The sequence below is a fragment of the Protopterus annectens genome, chromosome 11.part0 (genome assembly GCF_019279795.1).
Source record: "Protopterus annectens isolate FY-2018-M chromosome 11.part0, PAN1.0, whole genome shotgun sequence".
NCBI lineage: Eukaryota > Metazoa > Chordata > Ceratodontiformes > Protopteridae > Protopterus > Protopterus annectens.
This window is the reverse complement of record NC_056745.1, coordinates 1528357734-1528376208: the sequence shown is the minus strand read 5'-3', so window position 1 is coordinate 1528376208 and position 18475 is coordinate 1528357734.

Here is an 18475-nt window from a genome sequence, read left to right as displayed (position 1 = left end):
AAGGAAAGTGCAGGTTTAATTGTGGAATACCAAATGCTGTGGAATTACTTGAGGTAAACCAATTTACCTGTGGATTTTTCAGGAGTCAATATTATAATAGATACAGATAGCTTATTTTGAGCTCCAGTATCAATAATAGGATATACATGGACTGTTGGGTTCCTGAAATAGTTTTTTAGGATGCTACATGTACAGGTTTTCGCTGTTGGTGGGAACATGTAACATGCCAGTAATGAATTTATGGTGTGCTCCAATAAAGTAATGTCAAAATATCCAGTAAGGATTACGATTAACTAAATATAGCAACACTGCAAGTAATGTACATGGGAAAAATCCAATTACTTTTATTTATTTATATTATATATTATTATGAAACTATTATTCATTATTCAATGTAAAATAATCATCCAATTTTTTGACTTCTAAGCATTTTGTCCTTTCAGAAATAACTGGAATTTCTTTGTGTAGCTTTGCTTTCAGGTGTCACATAAAGGACTTTAATTCAGTTCAGTAATGTCAGAAATATGTATTGATTCAAGTCATATTCAGGCACTGCAGCTACAGTATTGACATTGTACATCAATGCTATTTTTCATTTTTCTTTGCAGGACACAAATGAAAAGGGTCCAGAAAGCAAACAGTATAATTGTTTGCATATTTGTTAATTAAAAAAAAAAAAAAACTAAACTGAGAGATACGCAGGCCTATAACATTGAGATCACCACTACTTTTTCAAGGAAAACAGTTGCCTCAACATAGTCATAAGCTGAATACTATGCAAACTGCCCATAAAGGCCATTTTAAGCTTGTACCCACTTTAATAAATGTCAATAATATAGGCATGACATGACATGCAAATTAGCATGCCTGCCAGTTATCTGTGATTTCCACACCCATTTCCACTGTCAGTCAGTGCAACATGCCCATAGTGGCTAAGAACAAAGCATGTGGTACTGTTCTAATATTATGCCTTCAGCTCTAACAGACAAAAAAAGAGACTAAAAACAGTTAGACAGATTACACAGATATAGTAAAACAGAAGTGCAGAAACAGTTAAAAATAAGCACTTATCTTTTTTCCAGTATCACAGCAGAGCACTGCAGTTTTGAACAGCTTGAGCAAATAAGTACATCTGGTTTAAAACACTGACTATTAAAGGCAGAGAAAAAGAAACCAGGCCAATTATCCAATCAAAAATAGTGTTGCGGGAATGCTTTTAGCTAGATCAAACAAGACGGATTCTTTCTGCCACAAAGAAGAGAGCTAGGCCTCTCTAGATAAAAGATTTCACTACAAGCTCAAAATGCCCCAAACAGTAACAGATATTCAGCTGTAACGGAAAAAAAAGGAGAGTAAAAAATAGTTGTACAGATTACACAGATATACAGTAAAGCAGAAGTGCCAAACAGTTGAAAATAAGTGCCGAGACCATATGATCGATTCTTGGAAGTTCAAACACCTGTTAAAAAACATAAACACAAAATAAAAACATTACCTACACATTGCAAGCAGGGGGGCAAGCCCCTCCCAGACCCCCTGTTATTTAAATATACCAACTCAGAGATTGCACCACAGTGCAGAAAATGGAAATGTTCCCATTTCATGCTATAGGAAGCTGTCAATTCAGAACATTCAAACTTCCAAAAGTCAATCATATGGTCTTGGCCATATGAAAGTCAGCCTTTTGGGAGTTTGATCATCTGTAGGGGACTCATATATATATGTATATATATATATATATATATATATATATATATATATATATATATATATATATATATATATATATACACATACACATACATAGATACAGATGAATATATATATATATATATATATATATATATATATATATATATATATATACACACACACATATATATATATATATATATATATATATATATTTATATAATCTCTCTCTCTCTCTATCTATATATATATATATATATATATATATATATATATAATGTATATGGGTCCAATCCAGCAGATCGACTTTTTGGAAATTCAGACTTTATAAGGTCAAGACCATATGGTTAACTTTGTAAAAAGTAAATGTTTTCTACAGAGTTTGCATTACAGTGTGGATTAGGAAATTTACTATTTCTTCATTATAGGGCAATCTCAGAGATGTAATATACAATTAGATTGTTGTTATTTTTTGTTCATTTTCTAAGTTATAGACTACAGTTATATGGTCTTGACTATATAAAGTTCAAGACTCCATAACTTTAATGGTATAATAGGGACTACTATATATTTATTTCCATCTTTGTATTGCTCTCTCTTTCTCAATCTGTCTCTTCTATACACACACACACACACACACACACACACACACATATATATATATACATATCTATATATGTATATATATATATATATATATATATATATATATATATATTTATATATATATATATGTGTGTGTGTGTGTGTGTGTGTGTATATATATATAGACAAAGATATATATATATATATATATATATATATATACTTTCATAAGTTAGCACTCTTTTCAACCTATATATGCCTCTGATGTTGTAATTTCAGAGATGTCAACAGCACTCAGCTTCACATAACACCCCACTTTATGGTTTTAGTTGCCCTCTTTAGCTCATCTCTAAAGTTCACTCTCTATAATAACCTAAAAGTCATAAACTTCAAAAATAAATCAAACCCTCTGTGTCTCAGCTAAACATTCTATCAACCCATTTCAAAAAGAAAAATGTAAAATAACCAAACTGAAAAAACACATAAACAGCTTCAGGAAGGACTCAGCCACATAAATAAATCACATTTATTATAATACAAAATTAAAAATCAGCACTTTTGTCCATGCAAAATAAATGGACTTCTTCAGGCAAAATTAATTTATCAATCAACAACACCTTAAATAGTTTACTCAAGTTAAACAACATCACCTTAAATAGTCTACTCAAGTTAAACCACTTCCGTCAGAACCAAGACAGGCACCCTCTCACACCCGCCTAATTTTAACAAATCCTTTCACTTATTTGCCATAGTTTCAAGGAAGTCAGATGGTGATTCCCAATTTCAATTACTACAAATAAAAGTAAAAAACAAATAATATATTTAGATAAAATTCGTTCATTCTATCTTTCTAAAATCAAGTATCCATTAAAAAGTTTCAAACAATTTAATATCCACAAACGCATAAAATAGGCGCTTAACCATAGGACATTTGGACATCCCCATCCCAGAGTAATATTCTCCGAATCTGAATTGTGTAAAAAAGAGAAAGTAAATCCAATAAATAATACATACCTTAAAATCAAGGGAAATTCATATATATATATATATATATATATATATATATATATATATATATATATAATTTAATTTAATAATACATTATTTTCAAAATAATTTAGTAAATTAATTAATAAATTAACAAATAATGAATTACAAATTAGCCATAAAAATATATTTTGATTTGTAATTTTTTTTAAAAAATACTATGCTCCCATAAACTCTATTTGATGAATTCACCCGTCTCCCCTAGTAAAGGCCTTCAGTTTCAATACACAACTATTCGAACAGAACTCATTTATTCCTGGCCAAGTATAGATGTTAAGCAATTGCCAGAAAAAAATTGTTTTGTAGTAATTGAAATTGTGAATCACCGTCTGACTTCCATAAAACTATGGCAAGAAAATGAAAGTTTTTTTTTTTTAAATGGACAGGTGTGAGAGGGTGCCTCTCTCAGGTTTGTCGGAAGTGGTTTAACGTGAGTAGACTATTTAAAGTGTTGATGTTAAATTGATTTTGTTTGAAGAAGTCCATTCTTTTTGGATGGATGAAAGTGCTAATTTTCAATGTTGTATTATAATAAATTTGATATATTTTATTTCCGTGGCTAAGTCCTTCCTGAAGTGGTTTACATGGTGGTACTGCCATCACATTGTAAATATTCAACTGCAACTGCTTCCCTTTTCTCACCTTTTCTGTTTTTTGTCCATCTTTTCTAAGCAAAGCTACATCTAAAGATATAGTGAACTTACTTGCCAATAAATGTAGCTTTGACTTTACTCCTCTTTCCCCTCTTCAAGATATACCTGAAACTGGCTTGCCTCCAACTATCACACAAGACCAAGTCCTAAAAGTGCTAACAAAGGCTAAAATTTCTACATCGATGGGTCCTGACAATATCCCTGAATGCATCTTAAATAGCATGAAGAATGATTTAGCCACAACGTTAATGACACTGATCAATCTCATTCTCCATACAGGCTTTGTACCAACTGAATGGAGACCAGCTACAGTTATTCCCCTGCATAAGTTTTGACCTTTCACAGACCCAGGCAGTTATAGTCCCATAAGTCTAACTAGCATCATATGCAAAGCCATGGAATGACTTATTATGGAACTCATCAGTCAGAACATAGGCAACCTCCAAACACTGGACCTGTCTCAGTTTGGATTTGTCAATTGCACGTAATTCTTACTCAACCTGGTGGAATTTTTTGTAAAGGTTCCCAAAGCAATGGATGAATGCAAAATGAAACACACTGTATACTTCAACCCGGCCAAAGGTTTTGACACAATTCCCAATTCAGGCATGGTAAAAAACTAAACAAACTGAGAATAAAGCCCAGTGTCACCCACTGGATTGACAACCGGCTCACAGATAAGATGCAGGAAATCAAAATAGGGGATGTTACCTGCACAAAGAGAACAATCACCAGTAGACTCTCCAAGGGTTCTGTGCTTGGACCTCTCCAGTTTAGCATCTACATTTTGAAGTGAAAAAACAATGCCAGAGGCTCTGGCTGAGTAAGTTTGCAGATGACTGCAAACTAGGAGTAGTCATTGAATCCCCAAGTGACTTTGCCATCCTGTGGGAAGGTTTGTCGCAAATAAATAACTGGTGCCAAAACTCATGAACTGCATTATTGTGTCCTTTGAGAAGTCATTTACCTCAGGGAACTTCCACATTGACAATATATCCCTGAGAGCTCACCAAGCTGTTTACGATTTGAGAACGTATGTGGACAGTGACTTAACGTTTAACCAATATGTGGCCATTGTTGTAAGAAAGTCTGTTTATATTGCACAGCTTATAAACAAAGGGACTTTGTCTAGATCTAGGGGTACAATTTGTCCCTTTTAATCAGCCCTCATTAGGCCAGCTAGTAAATATAATGCCCCTTTATCTGTCCAGACACATGCATCAATTGGAATGCACACAGAGATAATTTGCTAAAAATATGCAAGGCCTATTAAGTTTAGAATCCTACAGACTGTTAATAGGTGACCTGTGTCTGGCATACAAGACATCCTCCAACCCAATAAGGATGGCTTTTCTGCACATCAGCAGGTCAAATGGCATCAGAAATACTTGGTATAGGGATCTGAATGTCTTCTGCAACATCACATAACAGTTTGGAGGGACAAGTATATCTCACAGAGGATACTACTGCACTGGAACAGACCCGTCATACAAATAAAACAAAGGTCATCCCTGTCCATATTCAAGAGCAATTTGGATCTATGGATGGGAAGCAGAAAACATACCCTAGGACTGCCCCCTGTACTACTCATGGACAGAAGCAGCTCCGAAATGCTTTATACCATGCACGGGTTCCCTCAAATGATCTATGATATGAAACCAGTTATTCTCATTAGAGGTAATTTATAAATGTACACCATGGAATGGGTAAGGCCAACTCTAACTAAGTGGGATAGGTTAATCTGAGCACAAAAAGAGAAATGAACTAGGCTTAAAATGGCCCACAAGGGCAACTAACCATAGTACTTACATATGAACTTATGAACCTAGAAGTTTATTACTAAGTAATAAGGACAACATATTACTGTCTTATGCTTCACATTAAGCCATCCTTCTGCCACCAGCCACTGTATATCAATCAGATATAATATCAGAACTGAACTCAAAAATAACCTCTTCCTCAGAGTACTAACAGTCTGCCAAATAGTAATATGCCACTGTGAAAATATTTATTAAACTTCTTCACTGAAAAACAAACATAGCGGCTCAAACCTTCCTGCTATAACATCACAAACCCATAATCATCTCTACTACTCCTTAGAAACATTACTGGTGTACTTGCATTCGAAGCTACTCTTAGTAAGCACCTCATGCAAAGCTAGTATTGTAATAAATATTTGAATACTCTTCTGTTATTTTGCCTGACTATGTGACAGCTCATGCCTAGTTTGCTTCATTTAAGACTAGTGGCTTCATCGTATTACTAAGCATTATTGAAACTGCATTCTTTTTATATCTCTGTTGATTATGTATAGGATCATAAGAGGTTACTAGGCTAATGGCTTTGGGGCTCTTACAAGCCTAGCCAAGAGTTTATCCCCAAAAAGAAACCTCAGTCAGCACCTGACACCCCTATCAATGAGGAACAAAGGTGGAACCCCCAGGACAAATTTATGGTTTCCCATCCACATATCAAGATTGTGTTTGAAGAGGGCCAGTGATGTACTCTGTTTGACATGCATTGGAAGTCTATTCCAGAGACGGGGCAGTCTCTGGGAGGCAAAACTGTCTCTCCAGCAAATTTTGTTGATGTCGCATATTAGATTTAAGCCTGTCGAGTGGGTAATGCGTGAGGAGTTAGACTTACGGATATGGACCATCTCTAGTAGGGCAAAGTCCGATATTGCCTTGCAGGCGAGATACAGATCACCTCTGAGCAATCCGTATGATATCGAGTAGAGTGATAGTGATTTAAGCCTGTCTGCATAGGATAGGTGTTGGAGGCCATGGATTCTCTTTGTGAGGTATTTCTTTGGCCTTTCCAGTTGGTGCAGGTGCTTGGAGATGTACATCCCAAATGAGGAATTGTATTCAATCATAAGTCTAATAAGGGAGGAGTACAAAGAGGTAATAACCACCTTTTTTCTGGATGCAGTCCCTTTACTTATGAGATGAATCAAGTAAAAGGATTTTCTGACCACTGCCACTACATGATGGTTGAATGTGAGGTTGTTATCAACCTGAGTGCCCAGTCTCTCACCACAAGGTTGTGTGCTTAGGGGGTTGCCATTGATGTGGTCATCAGTATGGCCATGTTTTTGCCAAATGGTACGATAATACATTTTTTTGTGTTTAACTTAAGGCCATGACTTTGACGCCAGTTATTTGTAGCTGTGAGGCTCTCTTGCAGTATGTTAACATCAACTGTTGAGTCAATGACAGTACCTGACTTACAGTCATCCACAGACTTGGCCAGCCACATGCCCTTTGTCTTTGCCTGGACCTCTGAGAAGTATATGCCAAACAGTAGGGGTCCCAGGACAGATCCCTGAGGAACACCACTAATGACAGGTCTGATGTTGGAGGTGGCAGCACCTATTTTGACCTTGTGAGTCCTATCTGTGAGCCAGTTGGCCACTCATCTGAGTAGATAAGGATTAACACCAAGTTGTGTTAGCTTTTCAATGATGCCCAAGTTGGGGATTGTGTCAAAGGCCTTGGCCAGGTCAATGTAAGCTGCATGTACTGACTTTACCTCATCCAGGGCCTTGGTGACAGTCACAAAGAAGTCAACTAAGTTCAGTGGGCAAGATCTTCTCCTGACAAATCCAAATTGGGTTTTGTCGAGTGCTTGGAGATTGCCAATCTCCTTGTTTATGAGATCCATAATAATACACTCCATGACTTTAAAGATCAGACTTCTCAAGCTGATGGGGCAATAGTTTCCCGGGTCAGTAGTGGCACCACCTTTGTGCAAAGGAATGATGATGGCAGTTCTCTACTCTACTGAAATGAAGCCTATAGTTAGGCTGTGGTTGAATAGGGTGCTCAATGATGAAGCTAGTTCTTGCTAGAGATGGTGCAGAATGCAGCCTGGGATACCATCAGGTCCCATGGAAGCTGTGTTTTTTGCCTTGGATAGGGCCTTTAACACTTGATCTACAGAGATGTGAGGTGTGGGACAAGTATCGGGGATGTTGACTGGGCCTTTGGGGGGGGGCGATATGGGGGTGAAATGAACCTATCAGCTAGCAGGTTGGCTAAGCCAGCTGGATCAGTGTAAGTGGTATCATTAAGTACTAGTTTGGAACAAACTTAGGCTTTGCCATGGAGGTTCCTAACATAACTGAAGAAGGTCTTGTGGTTTCACTTTGTTTTGGAGGCTAGTTTCAACTCATAATTGGCTTTGGAGGTTTTCACTAGTGATCTAATTTGTTTGTTGAGGCAGAAGAGGAAGATTTTTCAATTTGGAATTTGTTTCTTTTTACCCTTGGACAACAGCTTCTTCCTTTTGTTGTAAATCCTGTTGACAGAGGATGTCCACCAGACAGGTTTGTGTTTCCTTGAGGAGCAGGTTTTAGTTCTGTTGGGTATGGCTGAGTCCATGCAGTTGTACAGGTGCTTGTATACTGCACTGGCATACTGATCAGCATACTTGTCTGCATCCTCTGAGGGGGATGTGAAGCTGCTGATACCCTCCCTTAGGAGGTTGTAGTCAGCTTTCGAGAAGTTTTTTAGCCTGGTTATGGCTGGGGAGGGATTGGGTGGAATAGAAACTTTGAATGAGACAGACCGATGATCTGATCTGACCAGGGAAGAACATACTATGGGGAGTTGTGCAGTGGCCCATGTTAGCGAGAACCAAGTCCAGTATGTTATCACCTGTTGTGGGGGATAACACCAGCTGATCTAGTGCATTAGAGTAGATGAAGTCAAGGAATCATTGGGTGAGTGCATTCATGCAGGAATAGTTCATCCAGTCTATGGTGGGATAGTTGAAGTCACCAAGGATCAGGGTGTTATGGGCTACCTTGATGGAGTCAAGTAGGTCCAGGTATCCTGAGACATGGAGTGGGGGGGGGGTTATAGCTGGCTATACCTTGAATGAGTGTCTTACCAACTGTCAGTTGCATCTGGAGTAATTCCAGGGCATCGTGTTGGTAAACCAGTCTGGAGGTGTGCCTGTCCTTAATGAAGATAGAGATTCCACCACCCTTAGTCTTTCCGATCTCATTTTTGGGTTGGAAAGTGTGAAATGAGGTATAGCCTGGTAAGGCAGGGGTGCTCTCTGAAACCTTGAACCAAGTTTCCGTGACTGCACAGACATCAGCATCTTCCAGTGTGAGGTGAGCCTCCAGTGAATGCATTTTCCGATTAAGGCTCCTAGCATTGAGCAGCATGACCTTCAATTTGCTTTTTGACAGATCTTTTATGTTGAAAGATTTGTCTTTGGGACATGGCCTAAAAAGGCACAATGGGGGAGGCAAGAGCTTTAGCCAAGATACAGAACCCTAGGGGTGACAGGTGGAGGCCATCACTAGAAAAGCATCATGGCCTGTCAACCATGTCATCCCCGGCAGACAGACACTGGATCCCCTTAGAAATTCAACAGAAACTAAGCCAACTGTTGAAGTCAAACATTTTTTGTTGGTATTGTGGTGTCATTCTTGGTAAAGGTAGGATACTGCTTAGGGCTTGGTAAAGGTAGGATACTGCTCAAGGCTAGGGTCATACCTGCCTGGAGCACATACTCTGAGAGCTCAGTCATGTCTCTCTTCATATAGTTCAGGGAGGTATGTCTCAAGTTGTTCCCACCAAAATGGACAAATGTCAGAGTCATACTTGTACCTGTTGTGGAGATACTTGAGTGCATGTGTGATGTGGAGGATTCTAGCACCTGACAAATAGCTGACCGTGACCTTCACTTTGTTGATCCTGGTGAGGGGGGCATTGGTGTGTCTCACTATAAAGTCACCAATGACTAGTATGTTTGGTGTATATAGTTATGCCTTATGGGCTGCATTGATTTATTGGTTTGTCTAATGGGCCGTGTTTGTGAGACACTGGTGCATTGACTACTGTGTGTAATGTGATCGGTGTTGTGTAGAATGTTTGTGAGTGTGTTTTGGTGGTCTCTGTTATTTAGGTACATTTTTGTTGAGAACCACTGCATAGGTGGGTGTGTGGCTCTGTGATGTGGGTGGCGTGGTGCTTCTCCTCTATGTCAGTAGCACAGACTGTGGTGTGAGAGAGCATGGATTCCAGCTTACTGATGTAGATGCATCTCTCACAAGTAAAATAATTATGTGCTAGCAGAAGGAGACTGTTCGTGAACATAAAGCAGTTGTTACACTGTCTCAGTATGCCCATGTTGGCAGAAGAAACTGATGGGAATTGTCCAGACATAGTGCTCTGAGTACTTGGCAGACTTACAGAGAACAGGGTTTGATAAGGAATTGTCTGCAAAAACCCTAAATGCAAAATAAACGGCCTGAAGCAAGTGCTACAACCAAAACTAAGATACTTAGTATATTAATCAGGCTACTAACAAGCAATAATAGGTGCAGGATAAGAACATTTGTACACTTAAGAGCACACATGCTAGCCTGGTAAATATTGCTCCAGTTTAACCAGTCCTGACTGCATATAGTATTATTTTGTATGGTAAGAATTCAGTTTACAATGTTATGAAGCATTCTATAAAGCTGTTTATCTGTTCATCTCTTAAGTATATTCAATGTGCATTTTTTCCTCCTGGGACTCTACTGAATATGGGTTTTACTCAGATGGACTATGCAAATCAAAAAAAATAATAATACGTATATTTATTGTGAAGATTTGTAATATGTTATGCATGCTATTAGCTAAAGCCTTTGCATACAGATTTAGAAATAGTTAACGGTGAGAAGGTAATGTTAGCATAGCTTATTTTTTTCCAAATATTCTTCAAAGACGGCATACATATACTGCTCAAGGAGTTGGTCCATCCTCAATTAACTAATTAATAAATTATTACTGTCAAAAGACAACAGTTTACCCCCTTTTATACATAGGAAAAAAAAACAGGAAACTATTTTCTGATAATGTTTATCTGATTAAAAATGAAAATGAAATAAAAGGAAGGAGAAAATAAATATAATTCCTTACAGATAATTAATTTGCCCAGTACTCTTTTCATCAAAACATTTCAAAAGCATGTTAGGTAACAGGCATTTCTCAGTGTATCAGTGAGAAAGTGATCATACAGGAGGCAGTTTTAAGTGTTCCACTAAGAACTACATTTTTACTTATTTGCAAGGAATATTCTAAAACAAATTAAACATAAGGAAATAACTGCTAAATTCATGCATGTACATTTTCTGGGTTCCTATTATGTGATCAAAGTTTTACAACTTCAAACACCATACGGTCAAACGCACATGTTTGAAGTTGTAAAACTTTGAATACTTAAAAAAAAAAAAAAAAAAAAAGAAGAAAAAACTTACATGACTGTTTTAAGTAGGGGAGCAAGCCCCCCCCCCTGCGGCCCCCATACCCCCACTCTTTAAATATACCAACTCCGAGATCACACTATAGTATAGTAAAGGGAAATCTTCCCTTTCAGCACTGTACTTCAATATAGTGTGGTCTTGGAGTTGGTATAACAGTCAGGTAAGTTTTTTCTTTTTATTTTTTTTAACGTTTTTGAAGTTTTAATATAAGATAAACAAGGTAGGACCACCAAGGCTCTGAAATCCAGTTTATTTCAATGATAAAAACAAATGGATAAGCACTTTCATGTGGGATAACCACACTTCATCAGATCTCAATACAAAATAAAGCACTCAATTTAAATAGTAAAACACATCACTGCTAAAATCAATGAATACAAACTAAAACTCATAGACACCTCATTAAACAATTACTATGCAATTAATTGTTATGCAGTTAATTATTTAAAGGACCATGCCTCTAATTCAGGCCTAATACTCACATAACTATTTAAGCCAGGATATATATGTGCTTGTAGCCTAAATATCCATTTAAGTTCAACAGATTCAAGATAATTATTACTATTACCCCCTCTTGGATTCTCATATACCAGTTGTAGTGCCCTAAAGCTAAAGCTGTGTGTATTAAATTCAGTAATATGTTTAGCTAGGGCATTTTGTGTATTATAATTCCTGATGTCATATAGGTGATTATAAATCCTATATCTTAACCTTCTGGAAGTCTTGCCAACATAAAAACATTCACAGCAATTACAGTTGGCTAAATATACTAGGTTACTGGTATTACAGGTGGCACAGAACCTGGGGTAAAATTTTAAATTCAATATGGGATGATTATAAGCCTGGATCACAGTTATAACTCTACACATTTTGCATCGCTTACAGGGAAAAGTACCCAGTCTCAAATTCTGATCCTGCTTGGTGCATTGAGTCTTATCCTTACACAATAGCTGTTTCAAATTCAAGTTGTTTTTATATGTAAAACTCGGTGGATTCCCTACTATATTGGCTGTGGCTGGATCTATGGTTAAAACATGCCAATTGCATCTGATAATATCAGACACAACCTCATTATCATTTGCATATTTAGTCATAAAACAAACTTTCCTATCTTTATATTGTTTAGTGTTACCAGGTCTATGTGATGAATTTGCAAACCCAGTCTCTATTGGCTTTATATCATCAAAAACAGTATTTTTTGTTCTGTCCTATACTGTTTTGCTATATCCCCTATCTACAAACAACTGCCTAGAGTATCAATTTCATCATTTAGATCTGTTTGCTTCTTACAGATCCTCCTTATCCTGTGATACTGTCCTTTCACTATATTTGGGAACATAAACCTAGGATGCATGCTTCTGAATTCCAGCAAATTATTTCTCCAGCAGGGCTTACAAAATAAACCAGTCATAATGGTCTCAGATTTATCCCTATATACAGTTACATCTAAAAAATCAAGTTTATACAGAGATGACGTCATAGTGAACTTCAGAAAATCAGTCGTATACTCTAAGTAGGTTATAAAATCATATAAACAAGACAACTTTTTAAAGAGTTTTATAACTACGAACATATGGGTTCGACCATATGGTGTTTGAAGTTATAAAACTTTAACAACATAATCCAACTTCCAACCTGTCCCTACTCAACTTATTCATGCCCTACTTAAGAAACTAAGACCCACCACCCTGGCTGCCAACCTCCTCCCAGCAGACTATCTGCAAAAGACTGCTGACACCATAGCATACTCCATCTCAATCTTGATCAACAGCACTAGATCTAAAGCTGCAAATCAATCGGTATAGGAACGCTTCGGCTAGCGTTTCAAAAAGCTATCCAGCAACGTAATTCAGCCAAAAGTAAAGGATCCAACGACTCAAAAGAATGAAACAGGAACGTTCTTTATTCAGTTAGCGCTTTCACCCAACAAGGGCTTCCTCAGACTGTACAAAAAAACCAAGCTAGCACAGTCCATTATATAGCCATCCAGTGAAACCAATAAAACAATTAATTAATCAATTTTAAAAACAATTAAACTATCATTAGTGAAACATTCTCCTTATATAAGGCAAGATATTGAATGTAATGATTCCTGATCTCAATCAATCTACATGTATATGAAATATATATATGTTTGATAATAAATAAATGTATTTGATATATATAAAAACATTTAAAACTGTCACGCTATGCACATTATTTCTATTTCCAATGCTAATACATGTCATTCACAGTTTGTCCACAAGATGGTACTATATCGCATGATAAGTATTAGATGTTAAAATATACAAAGTATTAAATAAATAACCATAATAATAATTAATCTACATTTATAAAAAGTATATATATATATATATATATATATATATATATATATATATATATATATAATTAATATATATATATATAATTAAAATTAAATATTTATATACATTTAAATCTATTGAACCTTATACATTAGATGTTTCGGTTTTCAGCAGATGCTTATGATTAATAGCACTATAACACATTATAGATCTTTAGTGTTATAACATATGTAGGATCCTATTTCATAAATGCACGTTGTTTTCTCAAAACATAACTCCTTTAAAATATTATCTACCTGCCAACTAACTGTACTACCTGCAAAGTAGTCTCTACTACCTACAAAATTATACGAATAGGAGACTTTCATTGAGAGATTTCATAAATCCTAGTGTTTCAACCCTCTTCCTAGTCTCCTTTTCTTTAAAAATGGATGTAAGCTGACTTTGTCATTAAGACCAGGGGGATGGTCAGCCTTACATCTAATAATCCATTTAGTCTCCATTTCCAGGGTAAGGGTTTCTAAATCCCCTCCCCTAGGAGTAAAACTAATGGTTTGTATGACAAAGAAACTGAATTTGTGCGTGTTGCCCCTCGCTTTATGATGTTTGGCTAGGGCATTACGCTCATCACCTATCCTCATACTATAATCATGCTCCCTAATCCTTTCTCTTAACTGTCTATTTGTTTTACCAATGTAAAACGCTGTGCAGGAGCAACACTGGGCTAAATAAATGACATTCTCTGTTCTGCATGTAGTGCCACTGAAAAAATTGAAAATTCTACCTGAAACCGGTAGTTTAAATGTAGTGTCAGTATTTATAAAACCACATGGGTTACAGTTGTGACAAGGAGTTGTGTTAGTAAAATGTGTATTCTGCTCACTTCGAGTCTTATGGCATAAAATTCTTTTCAAATTTAACTTATTTTTATAACAAAATCTAGGTCTCCCACCAACCAAATTACTAATTTCATTGTCTATCCCTAAAACATGCCAATGTTTTTCTACAATAGTTCTAACATCATATATATCACTCATATAAAACAATGGTAGGCTAACAAATGTATCCCTGTGTTCTATCACTTTTGTATCACAAGTCTCATGTATCCCTGTGTTCATAAGGCTAGAGAAATATGGTCAAGCTCTTGTATCTCTCATCCCTTGAACATCCAATATAGTTTGGTCAACTTGCACTTCACTGTAATGTCTATCCAATAACCTAGATTTTAATCCTATTATCTCCTCTCTAAAGCCAACCTCTGTAGGATTGAGTCTTGAGGCTCTCATGATCTGACCTTTAATCACATTATCAAAAATATGTTTGGGGTGCATACTGGTTCTATGCAATAAAGTGCACTCTTTCCTGTGCACTGATGTATTAACAATACCATTGGGTAATCTCATTATATTAACATCCAAGAAAGAAACAAATACCTTGGAATAATTCATGGTAAAGCTTAAGAAGTCAGTAAGTCTATTGATATCTTTCTCAAATTCAAGTAATAAAGACTCACTTCCCTTCCAAACTAGAAAGAGGTCATCCACAAACCTCTTATAAAAAGAGACATATTGTTGAAATAGCATAGAAGGGAATAGACTTTCTTTTTCCCATTCTGCCATCACAATGTTGGCGTAGCTATTGGCACATGAAGTGCCCATAGCTACGCCATCATTTTGTATGTACATGTTTTCCTCAAAAATGAAAATGTTATTTTCCAAAATGATTTCTAGAAACAGAGCTAAAAGTTCTATAAACTGAATGTCCATATCAGTGTATTTCTTTAAATAATTCTGTACATTTTCTATGCCTACAGTATTAGGTATTACTGTGAATAAACTTTTTACATCAAGCGTAACCATGAAATATTCAGTGTCATCACCTAAGTCAGATAGATAATCATATAAATCTAATAAAAAATGTTTACTATCTTTTAAAATGTTGGAATTCTGTTCAACCACTGTTCTCAAATGATATTCCACAAACAGGGAGAATGGTTCTGTTAACCAACCCCGACCAGAAACAATAGGTCTCATCGGGGGGTTATCCAGGCCCTTATGTACCTTTGGAAGGCCCTTTAGTATGGAAATTAAAGGGTAATTCACCTTAAGAAACTTGTAAAAGTCCTTTTTTATCAGATTACTCCTATACAAATCATCTATGGTGTCATATACTCTGAATATTTTTACCATTACTTCATTAATACTCAACTTTGTATATGATCCATCGCTATTTAACAACATATTCATGTTATTTAAATAATGTTGAAAATCCATTATAACAATGGGTCCACCTTTATCAGCTGGTACTATTATGATAGTATTGTCCTTTCTCAATTCTTGTAACGCTTTTCTTTGTATATATGTTAAGTTATTCTTTTTCTTTTTCCATTTATCATTAGAGTAATACACATGCAAATCATTTTCAACGAGCTTAGAAAAAGTATCTAATACAGGATGCAACATTGGTATATATGTGCTTACTGGTTTAAAAACATATATCACTCTATCTTTGTCAGTCAGTCCAAAATCAAGTTTCAATTGTACATTTCTAACAAACATTTTCATGTCTATAATAGAATCTGTCAATTCACTAACTTTACTAGGTATAAAGGAAAGACCTTTATTTAAAACTTGTTCCTCATGTATAGTGAGTTCTCTCTTTGATAGATTAATAACTAAGGATTCCCTTTCTTCGCCCACATCTTTTTCAAAGTGGGTCCTACCTGTTCTATTTCCGTTATTTTCCATTTCTGTCTCCCCCTGCTCATGGAATGAGATCTTCCTCTGAGTCGGAGGGACTGTATAGGGAAAGGGACGTCATGTCTAAAAATATTAGCGTCTCCATCCTTACCATTATCTATAGACACAATCTTTTTCCTGACTACTGATATATCACCATTTTTAGTGTTAATAGAATTAACTATACTTCTTACATTAGTAGACATACTATTTTCTACACTCATTGTCTTTCCTTTTGTTTGTACCACCGTAGGATATAGATTCACATTGTTAGCTGTTATATTCTGAATATCATTTAAATTGGCAACTGTTCTATTAGTTGTTAAAACATCAACATTACTTATATCATTGTCAATTTCAGTTGTACCACAACTATCTCCCTTAAGGTCATTTGTATTAGACATTTCACCTTCATTAAGCCCTGCTTTCCTAACATTTCCATTAGTAACAACAGTTCTAGGCCAAGTGAAGACATGGCCATTTTTAAAATCAATTACATCTCTTTCAATTTTAGTTTTTATCTGGTTAATAAGTCGCTTCTCATATAATAAAACATTGTCCATAAGTCTATCAAGTCCCATAGGTCTTTTTGAAGTATTATATTTCAAATTAATTAATTTATGCATCTCAGTCACTTTTTCCCTTAAAAGTTCCTCCTCAGGTCGATGATAATCTATGAGGAGCCTCATGTAATTGAAGCTCTAATCCATGTTTAACTTTTGCCATTTCAATAATAGTTCTGGGAAATGATTACCTGTGGTTGGCATCTTTAGGACACAAAGTCCTCTGGGTATAATGTGCTTCTTAAGGCAAGCCTCAAAATGCTGCCGTTGCAGCTGCAGTCTTTTTAGTTTCATAAAACCAGATTCCAGTTTGTCCAAATCGTCTGCCAAAGAAAGTAACTCATCAGCGTTGTCCTTTTCAGGCCCACGCTCCTCATCCGGTTCGAAAAACAGCAGGACATTCTCCCTGCCTGCTACACATTCAGTAAACTTGCCCAACATCCGGTCTACAGTTGCGTTGGCGTCTGGTGTGTACGCAAGTTCTATGTCGTCACCTCCATCAAGGCAAGCCATAATGCTCTCCGTGTGGAAATGAAAAATCAAGTAAAATAAATAACAAAAGTATTCCACAGGAGGAGCAGCGTTCCTAATAAAAGTTTAAGAAGCAGCAAATCAAGATCAACTAGATCTAAAGCTACTGTACCCGCTATATGGAAAATCTCCCATGCCATACCTCTCCATAAAGGAGACAGTTCCACTAAACTGTCAAACTTTAGACCCATAGCTATTTTGTCACCTCTAGCTAAAATTATGGAGAAGTGTGTACAATACAGCTCATGCACTACCTCACACAGAACTAGCTGTTGTCCAACTTTTAGCATAGCTTTAAGCCACACCACAGTACTACTTCTGCCCTCCTCTCTTTCTCTAAAGTCATTAATCACAACTGCAATAATAACAAGCTATCCTCAGCACTCTTTCTAGATCTATCCAAAGCTTTTGACATGGTTGACCACAAAATGCTTATAAATACTTTGAAGGCCTTCTCCTTAAACAACCATACACTCCAATGGCTTTAATCCTGCCTGCAGGCAGGCAACAGGCAGTCCTATGGCAGGACAAGCTATCATCTCACCTACCCATCACATTAGGAGTCTCCCCGGGCTCGATACTAGGACCCCTTCTTTTCTCCATCTTTATGAATGACCTTCATTCAGTCATCCCAGATGCTGCTGCATTCAATATGCAGATGACTCCACCTTGATTTGTTCTGACACCTCACCAGCTACTTTATTCACATTAACCCAAAATACCTTCAATACAGTAAAAATGGCTCTCCAATCAACATCTAATCCTAAACCCCAACAAAACTAAGCTGCTCTTCTTCTCCCCCACATGCAGGACCCTCGCCCTGCCATCCTTCAACATAACCGCTAACAATGGCACTATCTTCTCCCTAGAAGCCCAAACTATACTACTGGGTGTCATAGTTGATAACAACCTGAAGTTTGATGTGCATATCAATCAAACTATCAAAACCATTAATAAAACACTTGGCTGTCTTTACAGAATCAAACCTTTCCTTACCCTATTTGCTAGAACTGCAATTGCCCGTTCCCATCTACTATCAACTTTTCTCTGCACCTCACCTCTATTCTTCAACTTAAACAAAAGAGATTTT